General features: G+C 38.4%; 1 long non-coding RNA gene across 1 annotated transcript in view; it reads right to left on the reverse strand.

Moving 5' to 3' along the window:
* Positions 1–9532: 9532 nt before the first annotated feature.
* The window catches only part of LOC126175472 (uncharacterized), a 30622-nt gene continuing 19101 nt past the window's right edge, over positions 9533–21053 (reverse strand). The window contains exon 2 of the long non-coding RNA XR_007535570.1: positions 9533–11454. This is a non-coding gene — a long non-coding RNA (uncharacterized LOC126175472). The remainder of the gene's footprint in view (positions 11455–21053) is intronic.

Genomic DNA, 21053 nt, shown 5'->3' on the forward strand with positions numbered 1-21053 from the left:
ACTGTATCGAACGCCTTGCGGAAGTCAAGAAACACGGCATCTACCTGTGAGCCCATGTCTATGGCCCTCTGAGTCTCGTGGACGAATAGCGCGAGCTGGGTTTCACATGACCGTCTTTTTCGAAACCCATGCTCATTCCTACAGAGTAGATTTCTAGTCTCCAGAAAAGTCATTATTCTCGAACACAATACGTGTTCCAAAGTTCTACAACTGATCGACGTTAGAGATATAGGTCTATAGTTCTGCACATCTGTTCGACGTCCCTTCTTGAAAACTGGGATGACCTGTGCCCTTTTCCAATCCTTTGGAACGCTACGCTCTTCTAGAGACCTACGGTACACCGCTGCAAGAAGGGGGGCAAGTTCCTTCGCGTACTCTGTGTAAAATTGAACTGGTATCCCATCAGGTCCAGAGGCCTTTCCTCTTTTAAGCGATTTTAATTGTTTCTCTATCCCTCTGTCATCTATTTTGATATCTACCATTTTGTCATCTGTGCGACAATCTAGAGAAGGAACTACAGTGCAATCTTCCTCTGTGAAACAACTTTGGAAAAAGACATTTAGTATTTCGGCCTTTAGTCTGTCATCCTCTGTTTCAGTACCATTTTGGTCACAGAGTGTCTGGACATTTTGTTTTGATCCACCTACTGCTTTGACATAAGACCAAAATTTCTTAGGATTTTCTGCCAAGTCAGTACATAGAACTTTACTTTCGAATTCATTGAACGCCTCTCGCATAGCCCTCCTCACACTACATTTCGCTTCGCGTAATTTTTGTTTGTCTGCAAGGCTTTGGCTATGTTTATGTTTGCTGTGAAGTTCCCTTTGCTTCCACAGCAGCTTTCTAACTCGGTTGTTGTACCACGGTGGCTCTTTTCCATCTCTTACGATCTTGTTTGGCACATTCATCTATTCTGTTACCAATTATGATCATTTACTCTGCAATGAAAATTATTTGACATTTCTCACAGTATTTTGTCTTTAGTCGACAGCTTACATGTTCTCGCATAGTTTTTCATAATGCTTCTTTTTGCCTGTGAATATGTTGTATATAGCTTAGTATTTAATTAAATCACTGTGTAGATATACCAATAGGTTCCTTTGTTCTTAGGTAGTATATGTAATTGCTTAGTATTTCCGTTTGCTTTGTATTTAAGGTAAATACTTGTATATATCGCATTCCTATTCGGTTGCGCCTTCTGTCAGCCTGTCGCGCATTTGCACAGGTCAATTGCCCCTCTCATACTACTGATGTCAGCGCGTATAGTTGAGCACATACAGATGAGCCATAAGCTAATTTCATTTATATTTTCATAGTGTTACTTCTCATTGCTGTTAATTTTATGCCTACATGTACAAATTAGAAGAATTACTTATGCCTATACACATTACTTTATCTTAAAATACTCTCCAGAAGAAAAATTAGACTTAGAGTTATGTACACTATGTACAATTATCTAGTGACAGAAAGAAAAAATGCTACCTAGCTTCGTCATTCTATTAAAGCTTTTAGGTCTTTGTGGGGGTGGAGACCCTTGTCTCTTCCTATTTTCTCATAAACTAACCTGTACATCCCAGGGTATGGTATTTTGGAAATTACATATGATCCTGAATAGAGTAATTGCCACTTCTTATTCAGTTTGCCAATTTTTGTGGATTTAGGGTGTGTCCATAAGAGGACTCATTGCCCTTCAAAAAATTGTGTAACATGTTTCAGTTTCTTATTATAAATTTTCTGCCTATACTCGGCCCTGTTTTCTACCATAAGCATGGCTTGTTTCATTTTGTCTTTTAGTGTCATTTCTGTAGTGGGTACCTTTGGTATTGGTGACTCCCACTCATTCATTTGTTTTGCCCGGGACATCAATTCATTAGGTGTGAAACCTGTTGAAGAATGTGGAATGTTATTGACAAGTTGCATGAAGAGAGTTACGTACTCTACCCATCAGGCATGTTTGTGAGGAGCGTACGTCGTAATAAACCAGTTAAATTCTTTAAAGACTCATTCAACTGGGCTTGCTTCTGGGCAAAATAGGCTTACTAATATTTTCTCCCCCCATGAACCATGGCCCTTGCCATTGGTGGGGAGGCATGCTTGTCTCAGCTATACACATAGCCGTACCATAGTTGTAACGACAATGGAGGGATATCTGTTGAGAGGCCAGACAAATATGTTGTTCCTGAAGAGGGCAGCAGCCTCTTCAGTAGTTGCAGGGGAAAAACTCTGGATGATTGGCTGATCTGGCCTTGTAACACTAACCAAAACGGCCTTGCTGTGCTGGTACTGTGAATGGCTGAAAGCAATGGGAAACTACAGCCGTAATTTTTCCCGAGGGCATGCAGCTTTACTGTATGGTTAAATGATAATGGTGTCCTCTTGGGTAAAATATTCCGGAGGTAAAATAGTCCCCCATTCAGATCTCCAAGCGTGGACTAATCAGGCGGATGTCGTTGTCAGGAGAAAGAAAACTGGCATTCTATGGATCGGAGCGTGGAATGTCAGATACCTTAATCGCGCAGGTAGGTTAGAAACTTTAAAAAGGGAAATGGATAGGTTAAAGTTAGATATAGTGAGAATTAGTGAAGTTCGGTGGCAGGAGGAACAAGGCTTCTGGTCAGGTGAATACAGGGTTATAAATACAAAATGAAATAGGGGTAATGCAGGAGTAGGTTTGATAATGAATAAAAAAATAGGAGTGCAGGTAAGCTACTACAAACAGCATAGTGAATGCATTATTGTGGCCAAGATAGGCATGAAGCCCATGCCTACTGCAGTAGTACAAGTTTATATGCCAACTAGCTCCACAGATGTCAAAGAGACTGATGAAATGTGTGATGGGTCAAAAGAAATTATTCAGATCCTGAAGAGAGACGAAAATTTAATAGTCAAGAGGGACTGGAATTCAATAACAGGAAAAGGAAGAGAAGCAAAGGTATTAGATGAATATGGAATGTGGTAATGAGTGAAAGAGGAAGCCCGTGGTAGAATTTTGCACAGAGCATAACTAAATCATAGCTAACATTGCTTCAAGAATCATGAAAGAAGGTTTTATACATGGAAGAGGCCTGGAGATACTGGAAGGTTTCAGATAGATTATATAATGGTAAGACAGAGATTTTGGAACCAGGTTTTAAATTGTACGACATTTCCGGGGGCAGATGTGGACTCTGACCACAATCTATTGGTTATGAACTGTAGAAACTGCAATAAGGTGGGAATTTAAGGAGATGGGACATGGATAAATTGACAGAACCAGAGGTTGTAGAGAGTTTCGGGGAGAGCATTAGGGAATGATTGACAACAATGGGGGAAATAAATACAGTAGAAGAAGATTGGGTAGCTTTGAGAGATGAAATTGTGAAGGTAGCAGAGGATCAAGTAGGTAAAAAGAAAAGGACTAGTAGAAATCCTTTGGTAACTGAAGATATATTGAATTTAACTGATGAAAGGAGAAAAAATAAAAATGCCGTAAATGAAGCACGCAAAATGGAATACAAACGTCTCAAAAATGAGATCGACAGGAAGTGCAAAATGGCTAAGCAGGGATGGATAGAGGACAAATGTAAGGCTGTAGAGGCATATATCACTAGGGGTAAGATAGATACTGCCTACAGGAAAATTAAAGAGAACCACTTTTATGAATATCAAGAGTTGAGATGGAAACCCAGTTCTAAGCAAAGAAGGAAAAGCAGAAAGGTGGAAGGAGGATGTAGAGGGTCTATACAAGGGTGATGTACATGAGGACAATATTATGGAAATGGAAGAGGATGTAGATGTAGATGAAATGGGAGATTATACTGCGTGAAGAGTTTGACAGCACTGAAAGACCCAAGTCGAAACAAGGCCCCGGGAGTAGGCAACATTCCATTAGAACTACTGATAGCCTTGGGAGAGCCACTCCTGATAAATCTCTACCATCTTGTGAGCAAGATGTATGAGACAGGCGAAATACCCTCAAACGTCAAGAAGAATATAATAATTCCAATCCCAAAGAAAGCAGGTGTTGACAGATGTGAAAATTACCGAACTATCAGTTTAATAAGTCACAGCTGCAAAATACTAACGCGAATTCTTTACAGACGAATAGAAAAACTGGTAGAAGCGGACCTCGGGGAAGATCAGTTTGGATTCCATAGAAATATTGGAACAGTGAGGCAATACTTATCTTAGAAGAAAGATTAAGGAAAGGCAAACCTACATTTCTAGCATTTGTAGACTTAGAGAAAGCTTTTGACAATGTTGACTGGAGTACTCTCTTTCAAATTCTGAAGGTGGCAGCGATAAAACATAGGCAGAGAAAGGCTATTTACAATTTTTACAGAAACCAGATGGCAGTTATAAGAGTTGAGGGGCATGCAAGGGAAGCAGCGGTTGGGAAGGGAGTGAGACAGGGTTGTAGCCTATCCCCAGTGTTATTCAATCTGTATATTGAGCAAGCAGTAAAGGAAACAAAAGAAAGTTCTGGAGTAGGAATTAAAATACATGGAGAAGAAATAAAAACTTTGAGGTTCACCGATGACATTGTAATCCTGTCAGAGACAGCAAAGGATCTGGAAGAACAGTTGAATGGAATAGACAATGTCTTGAAAGGAGGATATAAGATAAACATCAACAAAAGCAAATGCTGAGAGAATTAGATTAGGAAATGAGACACTTAAAGCAGTAAATGAGTTTTGCTATTTGGGGAGCAAAATAACTGACGATGGTCAAAGTAGCAAGGATATAAAATGTAGACTGGCAATGGCAAGGAAAGCATTTCTGAAGAAGAGAAATCTTTTAACATCGAGTATAGATTTAAATGTCAGGAAGTCGTTTCTGAAAGTATTTGTATGGATTGTAGCCATGTATGGAAGTGAAACATGGATGATAAATAGCTTAGAAAAGAAGAAAATAGATGTTTTTGAAATGTGGTGCTACTGAAGAATGCTGAAGATTAGGTGGATAGGTTACACAACTAATGAGGAGGTACTGAATATAATTGGGGAGAAGAGAAATTTATGGCACAACTTGACTAGAAGAAGGGATCGGTTGGTAGGACATATTCTGAGGCATCAAGGGATCACCAATTTAGTATTGGAGGGCAGTGTGGAGGGTAAAAATCGTAGAGGGAGACCAAGAGATGAATATACTAAGCAGATTAAGAAGGATGTAGGTTGCTGTAGGTTCTGGGAGATAAAGAAACTTGCACAGGATAGAGTAGCATGGAGAGCTGCATCAAACCAGTCTCCAGACTGAAGACCACAACAATAACAATAACAACAACAACAACAACAATATATGCTTTATGCCCTGTGAGATCATAAATTGTTTCCACTTTTGCCCTATGAAATATGAAGCACTATCAGTTAATAGTACCTTTGATTGACCTACTCTTCTGCAATAGTTTCCCTCAATTCTTTTTCTGATATTTGTGTCTGTTGCATTTTTAATGGCATACATTTTGATATGTTTCTAGAAAATATCGTATAGTGCTACTACGTATTTTACTCCTCCTTTACTTATTGGATATGGACCAGCTATGTCCAGGGATACTATATCTAGAGGGTATTTTGTGAATATTGGGTGTAGGTCAGTATATTTTAACACATTGGACTGTTTTATCTTTTGACATATTGCACACTTTCTTAATACCTGTAGGATTCATCGTCTCAAATTTGGAAAATAACAAAGTGTTGCAATTTTTGCAGTACGTTTGTGTACTCCATAATGTCCCCATACATCTTGTATGTGTCTTATAAATTAATTGATATAATCTTCAGGAATGCACACACACCATTGATCAGATTTTTCATGTTTCCTATGAAACAAAACGCCCTTGTACTCCTGATACCATTTACTTATCTTTCCATCTTCATCCTGCTTAAAGTATTGCATGACTTTCCTGCATATGTGGTCTTGCTGTTGTATAATTTTCATTTGCTTACAAAACTTATGGTAATCAGACTGTTGTGTTATACCTTGCATTAATAACATTTTGGTTTCTGCATCTTGGTTTGTTAATTCACCAAATTCCTCTAAACCTTGTGGTAACCTAGACAAGGCATCTGCAATAACATTTTGACTTCCTTTAACATAAATGCTTTCGAAATTGAATTCTTGTAACTATAGATACCACCTAGCTAATCTACTGTGCAATATTTTACATGTTAAAGAAATAACAGTGACTGATGCTCACAGTAAACTTTCGTATTCTTGCCCCACAAAAAGTATTCAAACTTCTTAAATGCCCATACATCCACTAAACTTTCCAATTCTGACACAGAGTAAGATCTTTCTGCTTCTGACAATGTATGACTAGCAAAACTGATGACCTTGGATACTTCCTTACCTTCTTCCTCTTGCATCTGAAACAAAGCATGCCCCAGCCCTTGAGATGATGCATCTGTGCATAGACAAAAATCCTTGCACATGTCAGCATGGCTAAGAATGTTTGCATTGAATAATGCCTGCTTAATGTTATTAAAGTCCTCTTGACACTTATCATCACGCAACCAAAGTATATTTTTCCGTAACAAGTTGAGCAATGCATCACTGTTCATCAGTTACTGTGGTACAAATTTACAAAAAAAGGATGCTAGTCCTAAAAAGCTTTTAATTGTTTTTTGTTCCTTGGAGCTGAACAATTGCGAATCACATCAAGTTTTTTTCAGATCAAGTAATATACCTTGTTCTGACACAACATGTCCTAAAAGTTTGACTTGATGCTTTCCAAAACTAGACTTTTTTAAATTAGCTGTTACTCCATAATCTGTAAATCATTGAAGCACCTGTGCAATGAGCCTGATATGTTTTAACCAAGTGGGTGTGGCTATTAGTATGTCATCTACATAAACAGTGACTTTGCAAAGCAATTTTTGTCCCAAAACCTTGTTCAATGCAGATATAAACACTCCTGCGCTAATGTTCAGTCCGAAAGGTAGAGCACGGAATTTGTAACTTCTACCACCACAAACAATTGCTGTATATTTTCGACTTTCTTCATGGAGCTTTATTTGCCAGCAGGACATCTTGAGCTTGATAATACTGAAATATTTTGTATTGTAAATCTTTAAAATCTGTTTGTCCAAGTTGTGTGATCTTATGCGTACTGGCACTGTAATATTATTGATACCTCTAGCATTGAGAACTAATCTTATAGAACCATCTGGTTTACTTACTGGTAATACTGGACTACAATAGGTGGAAATGAAGGTTGTATAATTCCCCATTTAATCATATGATTGATCTCTTTACTTACTGCTTCTCGTTTTGCCCATGGAATAGGATCTGACATTACACAAAATGTCTCATGTGGATAGACTTCAGATATATATTCATAGTCTTAGATTACTCCTGGCTCCTTACTGAAAACATTTCCATACTTAAATAACAAGTTAGGAAGTTCTTGTCATTTCATATCATTTAATATCTGTGATTCACTTTGTTTGCTCTACCATTTCATAATTACCTCAGAGTTTGCCTCTTGTTCAATATAGATTTGTTTATGAAATATACAACTGGAAAGGAATATTGTACTATTACTTTTGGCTCTGGTTTTTTCATTTATTTATTTTATTTATTTATTTATTTTTTTTTTTTTTTCATCATGTGTTTTGACTAAACTGATAGAAAAAAATCTGATTCTTTACATAAAAGTGGCATTTACAATTATCTATGTCAATCTGTGTTTTGTATGTTCTAAACATGTCCATACTAATAAGACAATTAACTATAAGTTTGTCTATTATAAGAAAATTGCACTTCACTGTAAAATGTTCAGTTTGTAATGTAATAAGTGCTTGATGCTTAACCAACTTAGTCTTGCTGCCTGTAGCAGTTTGCACCTTGCACTTTTGTACAGGAAATGTTGGGAATTTCACTCTCTTCTTCAATTCACAAAAGAAGCATTTGACATTAGGTTAGTAGTTGAACCTGTATCTAAAATTAACTGTGTGTCAATATTAAATGTTTCACCTTAATGATTGCTTGTATTTGTCCTTCCTTGACTTTATCTATAGATCTAACTTATGCTAATACAAATCATCCCTGATGTCACCTTGTTTGTCAAACCTTATGAAACATGTTTGTAGTTTTGTCTTGCTCCCACTCCCTGTGAGGTCAATAGTTTGGGGCTTAACTGTGACTGGTTGGTATTTTCCGATGACGTAGTGTGACTTAACTCCTTACTTGGAGTAATTTCAGTTAGTTGCACTGTGTGTGTATTTCACCAATTTGTGTTGTTAGCTGCTGTGCATTTATTTTGCTGCCCAAAGGTCAGCTGCAGTACAGCATAAGGTGTGGCATTGTTGCCATGCGTCGGCTACTGCTGTGGCTGACTGTTTCTATTCATGTTCGGCATAGAGCCTTGTGATGGTGAATTGTAATTCGCTTGTGCATTGAAATCACCCCTATTGTTTTGAAAATTTCTTTTAAATTGTATGCTTTTCTGTTGCCATTACTGTACTCGTTACCTCTGGATATGTAACTTTGCTGTTGTGTGTACCATCCTTGCAGTGTGTTTAGATCACGTTTCACTGCCTGGTTTAAATAACTATGTTGTTCTTGTGCCTGATTTTCTGTTGCTGTATTGGGTAAGGTCTTTCCTCATAGATTAAGTTTATAGAATCAAGCACTGGGTGGCACGCTCTGGCATTGTGACTAATTTTTCTCTAATGTGTGATGGTAAACAACTTTTCAAAATCTTTAACACGTCTACCTGTGATATTGGGTTTGTCCAGTAGAGTGTCTTGTTCAGGTATTTTTCAAAGTATCCACATAGGCTACCCCATTTGCTAGTGAATGGTGTGGGGTTAAAAACCTAATGTCTGAGTCTTTCTTGCACTGCCAGACCAGACCAGAGGAAAGTTCATTCAAATTGGATATAAGTGCTGCAAAGTTTGGCCACTTCAGTTGCCCATAAAGGAATATCACCTTGCATATATCCCATAACAAATCTTATTTTCTGTGCTTCCATCCAGTTGTGTGGAAATACATGATGAAAAGCACCTGATAAATACTACAGGACTCATTCTTTTACCTTCAGTAGTGAATATAGGAAACTGTTGATGTCCCAGCAAATCTTCATCTGCAAAAATAATTGATAGGCACATTTTCTGTCACATTTATCTGGTTGTTGTAGTTACCTTTAATTCTGGTTGGTAATTGCTCAGGTATTGGAGTTGTGGGTATGTTTTTATTTTGCACTCTACAACTGTCATGGGAACCTGCTGTGGAACTCATGACAATTTGTGGATGAATACCATCATGTTGTGGTTTGTTCACTGTGGCTGGTGTATTATTTACATGCATGTTTTGAGAGCTGGTAATATTTTCTTTAAAACATTGTGGATCCTATTTTGCGGATCCTATTTTCTGCGGCTTGTAGATTAATGTTTACCTTGTTCACTATTTCATCTTCTTTTTTCTGAATAGCCTTTTCTACTACATCTGTGTATAACTTGCAGTCAGTTACTAACTTCTCTACAATGGTATTACCCATATTTAATACATGCTTCAGCTTGACTAATAATATTACTCAGATTTTCGTTGATCTTCTCTCTCTCTCTCTGTCTCTCTCTCTCTCTCTCTCTCTCTCTCTCTCTCTCTCTCCTCAGCACATGCTGAGTCAACTTCTAATGTTGCTATCCTTAAATTAAGCTCTTCTACAGTTAGAGGTACATCATCATAGTCTCTGTTTATTTTCTTAATGATGCTGGTTACCTTTTTTACTGGCAAAACCATATGATTTTGTGTGGCTTCAGTGTTTTTGTTCGTGTCTGTGATTTTTCCTTATTTGTTGCTCTACTTGATCATCATTGTCGTTAAAAGACTCTACCTTCTGTTTTAACTCCGTAATGTTACTGTTACTTCATAAAGTACTTCATGCTTTACCTGTTTTTCATAATATTCGATTTGTTATGAATTTCAGTGCAAAAATCTTTGGCTAAGTCATTGACTTCCTGTGAGATCATACCTTGCAAATCCTTGAATACTTGTTTTTGTTCTTGTTTCATAACATTTAGATCTGGTGTGACGGTGTTCATATTGTGTGTCAAATTATCAATTTTGGTATTCATATTTTCTTTCACAACACTGAAATTGGTGTTCAATTCTGTTTCATATCACTGAGATTCGTGTTCATATTGTCAAATTTATTTTTATTTTAGATAGTAACTGCCATAGTAGTGCTTCAGTTGTACTACTATGATTGCCGCCAGCTGTACCTTCTAAGTGAATATTTGTGTTGTGAACAAGTGGTGTTCGTAACTTGTTGTCAAAATTCATATTGAAATCGCTCATTCATAAGTGGTATGTCGCTCTGGGAGATGCATGACATTGTCTCGGGAATTGTAAGCATTGTATTTTCAAGGTTATTCTGCTGTGGAGCGAGGCTGTCATTTGTCACACCTGCGACACTAATCTCTGATGTACCGGTACTTAAACTTTCTGGAATAGGCATGCATGGCACCTGAGCTCCAATTGTTCAATCACGCACTTCTACGCCATCTTGGCTGATTGCATTTTCGATATCACTATCAACAATGGTCATATATTTTTCGGCCATGAATATGTGAGAAATAAAATTTTCACAAAAATGTTAAAATTTCATAGGCTAATTATTACACTTGATAAATGTAATTTGTGTAATGTCAAAGCCTTTTTATGTCTGTTATGATGTGCAAACTATTGTATTGCTATTCTTTATGTTTCTTTCTGATAATATGTCTTAACGCCGCCCCAGGCGTTGCGTAGCAGGCAATGCTCTGGAAAGTTCCATGCCGCCCGCACGGTTTGCTCGGTCCTGACCAATCAGGGCGGAGGAAGCCGTGTGGTGTGTCGAATATACCCGGCCGCCAGTCGTCGGGCCCACTCTCTTGTATTCTTGCTCACCCTTGAGTCGGATGCGCACCCTGTAGCATTGAACATCTCCCACTTCTCCTGGTGCTGTGGCACTGTGGACTTAGTTTTGGCAGACAACAACTTTCGGTAGCTTCGCGAACTATGTTTCGCCAAACTCTAAGCTCTGGCTCACCCTCACCTCCCTAGGCCTATGTAACCCTTTTCAACACGATTTCACCAATAAATGGCCTTTATCTAAAAATAATCCTAAATGTTCCATTACGCCCACTGCCTGCCCATACACCCATTCTGTACTACTGGTGTCAGAAGTGCGGATCCGTTCCCGTAGTGACTTTGCCGCTACACTACATTTTTCCCGGCAAGACGCCGTACACTTTGCCCTTGAAATGCACCAACCGGCTGCCACTTTTGCTCCACGCGGGCCATGGCTGCTGCACTAAACACGCACAGGGCGTGCGCTGCAGCGAGGCAGCCCACACTAGTCAGCCATGTGAGCTGGACGCCGCCGCACCGCCCTCCGTCGCCCGCCGCTGTCACTGAGGCGCCAAGGACCTGCTGCCATCACGAACTGGCCGAACCAGCACCATCACGAACTGGCCGAGCCAGCATCGTCACCTGGAGTAGTAAAACCAAACAACTTAAAAGCATATAATCCATAGAGATTCTCCATATGTGCATTACCTACAGCAAGAAATGTAAGTGTCTGGACTATTGACTTGTAAGTCACTAGGGCAGAGAATTGGTGGAGAATAGAAATATTCTGTTTATTGTTATTTACTAACTTTCATGACAGGGAGAAACAGAGCGAAGCCCTAGTCCATATAAGTTTGTGGGTTTAACAAGGTTATGGCAGTTTCTGTACCCACTTTCATGTGCAGGACTCTAGAAAAAACCATAACACCAATGAAAAGCTTGTTTGATGCAACAGAAATAACCAATAAATGTTAACATCCATATCCACATAAGGATAATTGTGCTGAATTTTTGTATTACAAACAGAAGCAGTGTGATCTTTTTGTTGCAATTATGACAGGTGGCCCTGCCTTTGAACAGTCTGGGCACTCATGGTTAATGAAACAAAAAGGGCAGGACAGGAGTGTGGAACACATATGTTGCTATTTACTGGCCAGTTTACTTTGCTGGTGCAGCTGCTGCTGAGAGTAAGGGTGGCCGCCTTGACACTGTGACCAAGTGAGACCACCATCAGCATGTCTTCCCCAGCGAAGTATGTGAAGTTTGGTATGGAGGAGACTGTTGAGTTGCTGATATCTCACACCATGACTCAGCTCGCAACACCTTGAACAACTGTGCAATAGCTAAAACCTCAATGAGGGACAGTTTTTCACACTGCAGGGCACGATCTCGCACCTCATGATCTGGAGCTAAATGAATTATAGCATCTTCATTATCTGATCAGCATATGGCTCATTATGCATGTAGAACACAAAATGACAATCATGACTTCATCCATGGAGTTCAGCTGCCCATGCTTGATAGGATTGATGTGGTTGCTTCCTACAACAGTAAAACTCAACCCAGGATGTGATAACGATGGTGTGCTTACAATAGTATTTTTGAAGAAGCTTATACATCTGGTCAAGTGTTAAAGAAGACGGATCCTGAAAAGGTGCGAGTTGACGCAGTACTTTATACATTCCATCAAAGGAACAAGGCACAACATAAAATAGCATCAGTAATTTCAAAAGCTGAAAAGGGTCATCACAGATGTTTCTTGTACACATCCCATTCCTCAATAGACTCATTATATGTAGAAAAGGTAAGCAGATAAACCTTGAGGTAAAACAGCAGGCGACACAAACTGAGGAGCATGCCGACTAGGCAAAACAGAAGCCAATTATTGAAGTACCTGAGTTTGATTGCCCAGTGCCTGTGATTGGTGGTGCAATGCTGTTTGACCAACCAATGTAAAATGACCTCTGTAACACTGTCAGCCATTGTGAGAATAAATGGAGGACCAACCAGAGTAGAAAGTCATAAGTCTGCCAAGTGATGTATTTGTTTAGGGCACCCCTTGCAGTAGAATAAGAATACAGGCAGTAACATTCAAATTTGCAAACAGTACAGGTGGTTGGCAAGTTTTTCCTTACATTAAGGGTATAATGGAGCCTAGTCCTTTCAAGACACAGTGGCAGTGAAGTAGGCAGGATTCTTGAATGGCATAGGCCATCTGCAAAACTGTTATGGTTTGTGCAGAGATTTTAGATAAAATATGTGTGATAATTTTGGAAGGCATAAGGTTGGGGCTAAGTATATGTTGAAGCTCTAACTGAATAGTGGTGCAGGTGCAGCTACATGACATGGGTATTGTGAAGGAGAACCTGTAGGACTTTGGTCATTTTTAACACAACTGCAGTGCTGAATAAGTTGTTATGCATCTTTAATAAGGCTCAATCTGTGACATTCTGAAGCTTTTCATCTTGTTGGACTAATCCAGTGGCAACTACCTGAATCTGCAGAGTGTTTGTGAGTAAGCTGTTATCTAGGCAGATCAGCTAATTTTCTGGTGGGTAAGAGTGTCATGGGCATTTACAAGCATGTTGCAGGGTGGATGGGTTTTTCCACCAGACAGCATGCAAATAATTGAGAGCTCTGAGCACTGCTTTAAGTACTTTTCCTGTAGTATTACACCACACTCACTTTACTCGACATTGTAGAGTGGTATCAGAAATGCTAATAGGTGTTAATGCATATTGGCAATCACATGGACTAGATTTCATAAGGATCAGTGGGCTTCATTTTGTCCAGAATGCCTTAAAGCATACTCACAGTCTAGCAGTTGTTTGTCTAAGGGCTGCATGTTGAATTATTCTTCCTGGAAAATTGTCAGCCTGATCTCAGCGAAGGTCACAGCATAGTGGGCTATAGACAGCAGGTTACTTTATCATTTAAATAAAATTCTGGATTTGGATGGCTGCATATGCAATGGTGGTGTTCCAATGACAGTGGTTAGTAAAGCAAATGATGTACAGTATTCCTTTTTGACATGCAAGACATGAATATCTCACAGTACAATTAGTATTACAGCAGCGAAGGCAACTGGGCTGGTATGTACATCAACAGGCAGAGCAGTGACACAACTACGAGGTTTTGAAGTAATGGCAGTAAACTGTTGAGGGGGGAATAATCCATACACTCTATTGTGACCATGAGAAGAATCATAAGTTGTTACTTGGACAAACTGGTAGGTTCGGTGATGGCTGGCCGACAATGACAGACAGAAGACAGCCTGGAATTGTTGACAAGTGCCAGTTTATTCATTTATGGCTGTTATAAGACACTGTATTTTTGCTAACCTTCAGTAGAAATGAATAGTGTGTCAGCATTAAAACCTGATTTTCATGAGAACCCACAATCAGTGTAGTAACCTGGAAAGCTTACAGCGTAGGGCCCAATTTTCTGCACCGTAGGCTGGAATGGAAGGAAAAGGGATGTGAAATCAGCATCTGCAGTGTAGCTTGGCTAAAAGTTAATGCTGAAATTTTCATGTTAGGCTTGGGGCAAGGAAGAATTGGGATCAAAATCAACATGTGGGGCATTTCGGCTTGAAAGGTGTTCTGGGGAGAATTGAAAAGTGTGACCATCTGCCTGCTCCTTAGTGTCCCAGTCAATCCAACACATTTCACACCACATAAGACTGCCTGCTTTTCACTTGTTACAGACAGCCATAAACAGGGGGGGGGGGGGGGGGGGGGGGTTAGGTAGGAGTATGGATTCACTTGAAATGACTTTCAGAAGTGTGGGTGCCCCTTGTGGTGTGCAATGACTCACATGAACAAATATCTTTTAATAATTGTACAGGGACAATTGGTGATGGATGATGTGTACCGAATATTTATGGAATCAACTGAAGGGGCGCCATGGCTGACAGCTTAGCAAAATACTCTTCTTTCCAGACATTGTGTGTCAGATTGCAACAAGCTGTGACTTGGTGCAGTAAACTGCTGTAGGCCACATTGGTTCTCCTCGTAGTAAAAATAGGCTTACCATAAGCTCACAGAAAGAGAGCACAATGTATTGTTACCAAACTGCCAATGAGAGTTGGAGCACAAAGTAACTAATCATCCATTGGTAAACTGATAACATTAACGCTGTATCAATCAGGCACACCAGAAGAAAGATCTCTCTAAATTAGAGTAATTTTAATAGAGACTAGTTGACCGTGATAAGAAGGTTGCACACTGCTTTAGTAATCTTGGCTGGGAAAGGCAAAATAGTAAGACAGTACTGCCGGGAAGTTTCATTAAAAATTACCTGGCTTGGCAAAAGAAGAAGTGAAAAATAGCTCTGGTGGCATTGTGAGAGAGTAAGAATCAGACAGGGTAGAGCAAAAATGAACTGGAGAGCTGCCAACAGCTATCAACCACTAATGTAATTCACATCACAGATCATCAGAACAGACGATTGTGGTTTGGCCTCCTCAGCAGCTTGAAGAAACTGTGCCACCAAAAACACATCTGAACTAGTCTCTATCTGTTGAGAGTGTGATTCAGTCTCTCACAATACCTAATCAATAAGCAGATAATACCAAAGGCCTACTGATAGAACCTATAGCTCCCTATGGTAGGATTTCAGTAACTGGCTAGCATTTGCATTTGCAAGAAGCATGACCATAGTGCTAGAAACTGTGTGAGTTAGGTATGTGTGACATCTAGGCCACTCGGTGGCAGACATCCTGTGCCTCCCTGATTATAACAATAAATCAGAAAGTAGATGTGAGGTGTAATTCCCATGTTATACCCACTTAAGTGTCTGTAACACCAACAGTGCAAAAAGCAAAAATCGGTCTGCTGACCCCCTAGGTTTTGGTGTGCGTAGTCTTTTGCTCTAGATTAGATTAGATTAGATTAGATTTACTTTCATTCCAATTGATCCGTAGTGAGGAGGTCCTCCAGGATGTGGAACATGTCAGAAAAACAACAATACATGACAAATATTTACAACTAAAACAAATAAGCTAATGTACCATTCCACAGGTCCCAAGTGGAATGATCGTCATATTTTAATGAACACTAAGAGTCATTTTACAAATACTAATGCACTGAATTTAAAATAAAAAAGTTTTTTATTTATTTATAAGGTAATAAACATGTAATACAACTACTGTAATACTTATTTACAATGAACACATTACTGCACTGAAATGGTGGTGCAGAAGTTAGATTATACTTTTACACACACACACACACACACACACACACACACACACACACACACACACACACAGAGAGACACAGAAAAAACAAATTTTCAGTGAACACATTACTGCACTGAAATTGTGCAGAAGTTATGTTGTACTTATATACAAATCAGTTGGTTTTACTAAGAAATTCATCAATGGAGTAGAAGGAGTTGGCCACCAATAAATCCTTTAGGCTTCTCTTAAACTGAATTTCATTGGTTGTTAAGCTTTTTATGGCTGCTGGCAAGTTATTGAAAATGTGTGTTCCTGAATAATGCACACCTTTTTGTACAAGACTAAGTGACTTTAAATCCTTGTGAAGATTATTCTTATTTCTAGTATTGATTCCATGAATTGAGCTGTTGGTTTGAAAAAGTGATATATTTTTAATGACAAATTTCGTTAAGGAATAAATATATTGGGAAGCTGTAGTTAGTATCCCTAGTTCCCTAAACAGGCTTCTGCAGGATGTTCTTGAGTTCACACCACATATAATTCTTACTGCACGTTTTTGTGCCCGGAAAACTTTAGTTTGGCTTGATGAATTACCCCAAAAAATAATCCCATATGACATTATGGAATGAAAGTAAACATAGTATGCCAGCTTTTTCATTTTTATATCCCCTATGTCCGACAAAATTCGCATTGCAAACAGAGATTTGTTAAGACGCTTCAGCAGTTCTGTGGTGTGCTCCTCCCAGTTGAATTTATTATCAAGCTGTAATCCCAAGAATTTAACACTGTCCACTTCTTCTATCTTCTTGTCATCATATGTTAGACATATACTCTTGGGACACCCCTTACAAGTTCTGAACTGCATGTAGTGTGTTTTTTCAAAGTTTAGTGATAAAGAATTGGCTAGGAACCAGTGATTAATGTCCATAAATATTTTATTGGCTGATCTTTCTAAGACTACACTTGATTTGCTATTTATTGCAATGTTTGTATCATCGGCAAACAAAACAAACTTGGCATCTGGTAATGTTACTGATGAAAGGTCATTGATATACACAAGGAAAAGTAAGGGCCCCAAAATGAAACCTTGTGGGACCCCACATGCAATTAGCTCCCAGTTGGATGATGCCTGATAGCTTGATACATGTCTCTTTCCTAATAACACCCTTTGTTTCCTGCCAGAGATATAAGATTTGAACCATTTTGCAGCATTTCCTGTTACACTATAATATTCTAGTTTACTTAAAAGGATATTGTGATTTACACAGTCAAATGCCTTTGACAGATCACAAAATATACCAGTTGCCTGCAATTTTTTGTCTAATGAATTAAGTACATTTTCACTGTAAGTGTAGATAGCCTTCTCAATATCAGAACCTTTTAGAAATCCAAACTGTGACTTTGACAGTATGTTATTTGAGATAAGATGGTTATAAAGACGACTGTACATTACTTTTTCGAAAATTTCTGAGAATGCTGGCAACAGTGAAATTGGACGGAAATTTGATGCTATTTCTTTATCTCCCTTCTTAAACAGTGGCTTAACTTCAGCATATTTCAGCCATTCAGGAAATATTCCACTGATAAACGACTGGTTACACAGATAGCTTAATATGTTACTTAGCTCAGAATCACATTCTTTAATTAACTTTGTTGATATTTCATCATACCCACTAGATGTTTTTGATTTTAAAGATTTTATGATGGACATTATTTCTGTTGGGGTAGTGAGGGTCAAATTCATATTATGGAAGTTACTTGAAATATCTGGTCTAAGGTAATCCATAGCAGCATCTACCGAACCTGACAACCCCATCTTTTCAGTAACAGTTATAAAATGTTTGTTAAAAAGTTCTGCAATAATAAGTATATGTAGTAAGATAAGGAGGGTTGTATAATTCCTGCATTGAGCTGTTGCTTAATCCTTTCTTTGAGATATCAGTGGCCACAGACAATGATCATGTGTATATGTGAATTATGCCTGCTTGAATGTGTATGTTTTCTGCTTTGGAAGGAGGCTTTTTGGCTGGAAGCTTAAATGTACAGCAGTCTTTTTGTTGTACCTCTTATGACTCAACATCTTCACTGTGTGGTGAGATTCAGTCTACCATTTTCATAATATTGCCAATGTATGTTCCTTCAGAGATGCATCCCTAACTGAAGGAACAGACATTGTAATAAAAAGTGGAATAATTATTACAGGCTAAATGGGCAAAATGGTGATAATACTAACTCTGAAAACTTTAGTCTTATTAACATTGTTGCAGGAATCCAGATAAGATGCAAGCAATGAGGGTGTACACACAGTGACATTTAGAAGTTTCGATTGGTCATGGAAGCATGCACAGATAGCCAAGATGGTTAAGGTGACCACTTGTGATTAAGCGGGAAATCCAGGTATAGGGCACTGTCTGGCACCAATTCTCAATACTAGGAATAAGAACAATTTACATAAGATGTAAAATCACTTACCTTGGTCCAAAAAAGGGGTAAGACTCAAACCATTTTGCAGGACTACTAACTTACTTAAGAATATGCTGTGATTCACAAAGTCAAAGGCTTTCGACAAGCCACAGAAAATACTAGTAGCATCTCATTTGTTACCTAATGAATTAAGAACATTCTTATTGCATGAGTTAATAGCCTTCTCTATATTGAGACCCTTAAGAAACCCAAACTGTGACTTTTAAAATAGATTATTTGCAGTCAGATGCTTAAGAAGATGCTTCCACACAATGTTCGAAAATATTTTTGAAAAAGCCAGCAATAGTGAAATTGGTTGATAGTTTGATAGTGAAATTGGTTGATAGTTTGATGGTGTCTCTCTATCCCCCTTCTTGTAAAGATGACTTCAGCATATTTTAGCCACTGTGGAAATGTTTCACTGACAAGAGATTGATTACACAAATGACTTAAGATAGAATTCAGCTCACATGAACACTCTTTGATTAACTTCATTTGTATGTTATCACAACCTCTAGTATACTCCGATTCTAAGGATCCTGGTTCTAGACGCTACAGTCTGGAGCCGAGCGACCGATATGGTCGCAGGTTCGAATCCTGCCTCGGGCATGGATGTGTGTGATGTCCTTAGGTTAGTTAGGTTTAATTAGTTCTAAGTTCTAGGTGACTGTTGACCTCAGAAGTTAAGTCACATAGTGCTCAGAGCCATTTTCTAAGGATCCCTTGTAGGCTGACTGTGTTTTCCCACTATCCTACCAATGGATTGAAGTCTACCACTTTCCTCACCTCCATCTGAGACTATGTTATCATTCCATTTCATGTCCCTTCAAATTGTTATATCTATGTACTTGCCTGAGTTAACTGATTTCGGTTGTGAGTCATTGATGTTATAGGATTCTACTTTTCTGTGTTTTGCAAAGCACACAGTGTCATATTTCTGAGCGTTTAAAAAACAAGTTGCCAATCTTTGTACCTCTTTGTAATCTTATCAAGATGTATCTTGATATTCACACAGCATTTTTGGGATAGTACTCCATTATTGTGTCAGTCAGTATCATTTGAATGATTTTTGTTGAAATTAAGTAGAATGAGTCAGTTTACAGGATATGTATACATGATTAGTTTTAAAACTGGTGAACATATACAAAATTCAGTGCTTCTGCACTTAAAAAATGATTTTTTAATTTTTTTTCTTTTTCTTTGTAGGGTACCAGGATTTGAACAGATGAAGTGATTTTAGGTTACATTTAAAACTTGATTCACTATAATATAAACTAAGGTATTCTATCGAAAAGAAATAACTAGTTATTTTTCACCATGCATTCTTTCAGTCACAGCTGCAATATGGTGTTCTGCCACAGATCTATTCAAATGGCAGAAAAAACAATCAGATATATTTAAGGATTGGGTCTTACAGAATCCTGTAAAAAAAGTTTCTGTAACTCAATACAATGGCATCCTAAAGTCTTTGTGTATATAACTGCTTAATATGTATCAAAGAAAATATACAATCAATGGAAAATCCAGGATGGAATAACTACAGTGCAGAAATGCCAGAGTTGGGGTCATGTGTGCACGAGCATATTTTCTTGTGTGAATGAATGGAGTGTGTTTCTCTTTTTATGATGAAGTGTGTAGCCAAAAACTTTGTGTAAGTGTCTTATAATCGTGCCTGTCTGTAGCTTAACGTGTCACCTTTGTGGTAAGTAGCAGTCTGTCTTTTCCTACATTGTTAACAAGGTAGAAAGGATAGATTGCATAGACAAGGCACTGAGTCGTGGACATGCGCAATGAAAAGGAATCCTAGAAATATTCAGCAGACATATAAAACCATTAACTGTTGATCAAATTATTTAATTGGATAGATAAAAAAATTTACTCACACATAAAGGCTGTTGTGATTGGCAAGTTTTTGGAGTCAGTGGCTCCTTCTTCAGGCAGAAGGGTTGAAGGGGAAGGAAAAAGGGTACAGGAAAAGGACTGGAGAAGTCTAGGAAAACAGTTAGATTTTGGGAAAGTCACTCTGAACCACGGGTCAGGGGAGACTTAACATAAAGGATGAGAAGGAAAGACTGATTGTTTGGGACTGCATTGGATGATATTTGAAAACTCATACACATTCACACTAGCACAAATCACACACAAACATGGCCACTGTCATCTCTGGGGACTAAGGCCTGACTGTAACTGCATCTGATATGAGCAGCAAGTTTAGTTGAGAGAACAATGTTGCATATATGAGCTATATATAAAAAAGAAATTGCTATTGCAATACATAGATTAAGAAATTTACAGTTTGTGACACAGTCTTCATGATCTGAGATTCAAATATTTACAGTCTGTGACCCATTCTAAGATCTGTGATTCATATATTTTTAGAAAGAGGGTCTTCCATCATACGAGTGTGCTAAATCTAGAAACTCATCTATTGAATACACAGGAATGTTTAGGAGGCATAATTTTAATTTATTTTTTAGTTCTGTAATGGGCAATTTGGAGATTTTATGATGAAAGCAATTCAGTAGTTTTATGCCTGCATAGTGAGGGCTTTTCTCATAAAGTGTTGTTATATGAGAGATATTGCAGGGTCTCTCTC

Source organism: Schistocerca cancellata, chromosome 1 (assembly GCF_023864275.1).
Source record: "Schistocerca cancellata isolate TAMUIC-IGC-003103 chromosome 1, iqSchCanc2.1, whole genome shotgun sequence".
Lineage (NCBI taxonomy): Eukaryota > Metazoa > Arthropoda > Insecta > Orthoptera > Acrididae > Schistocerca > Schistocerca cancellata.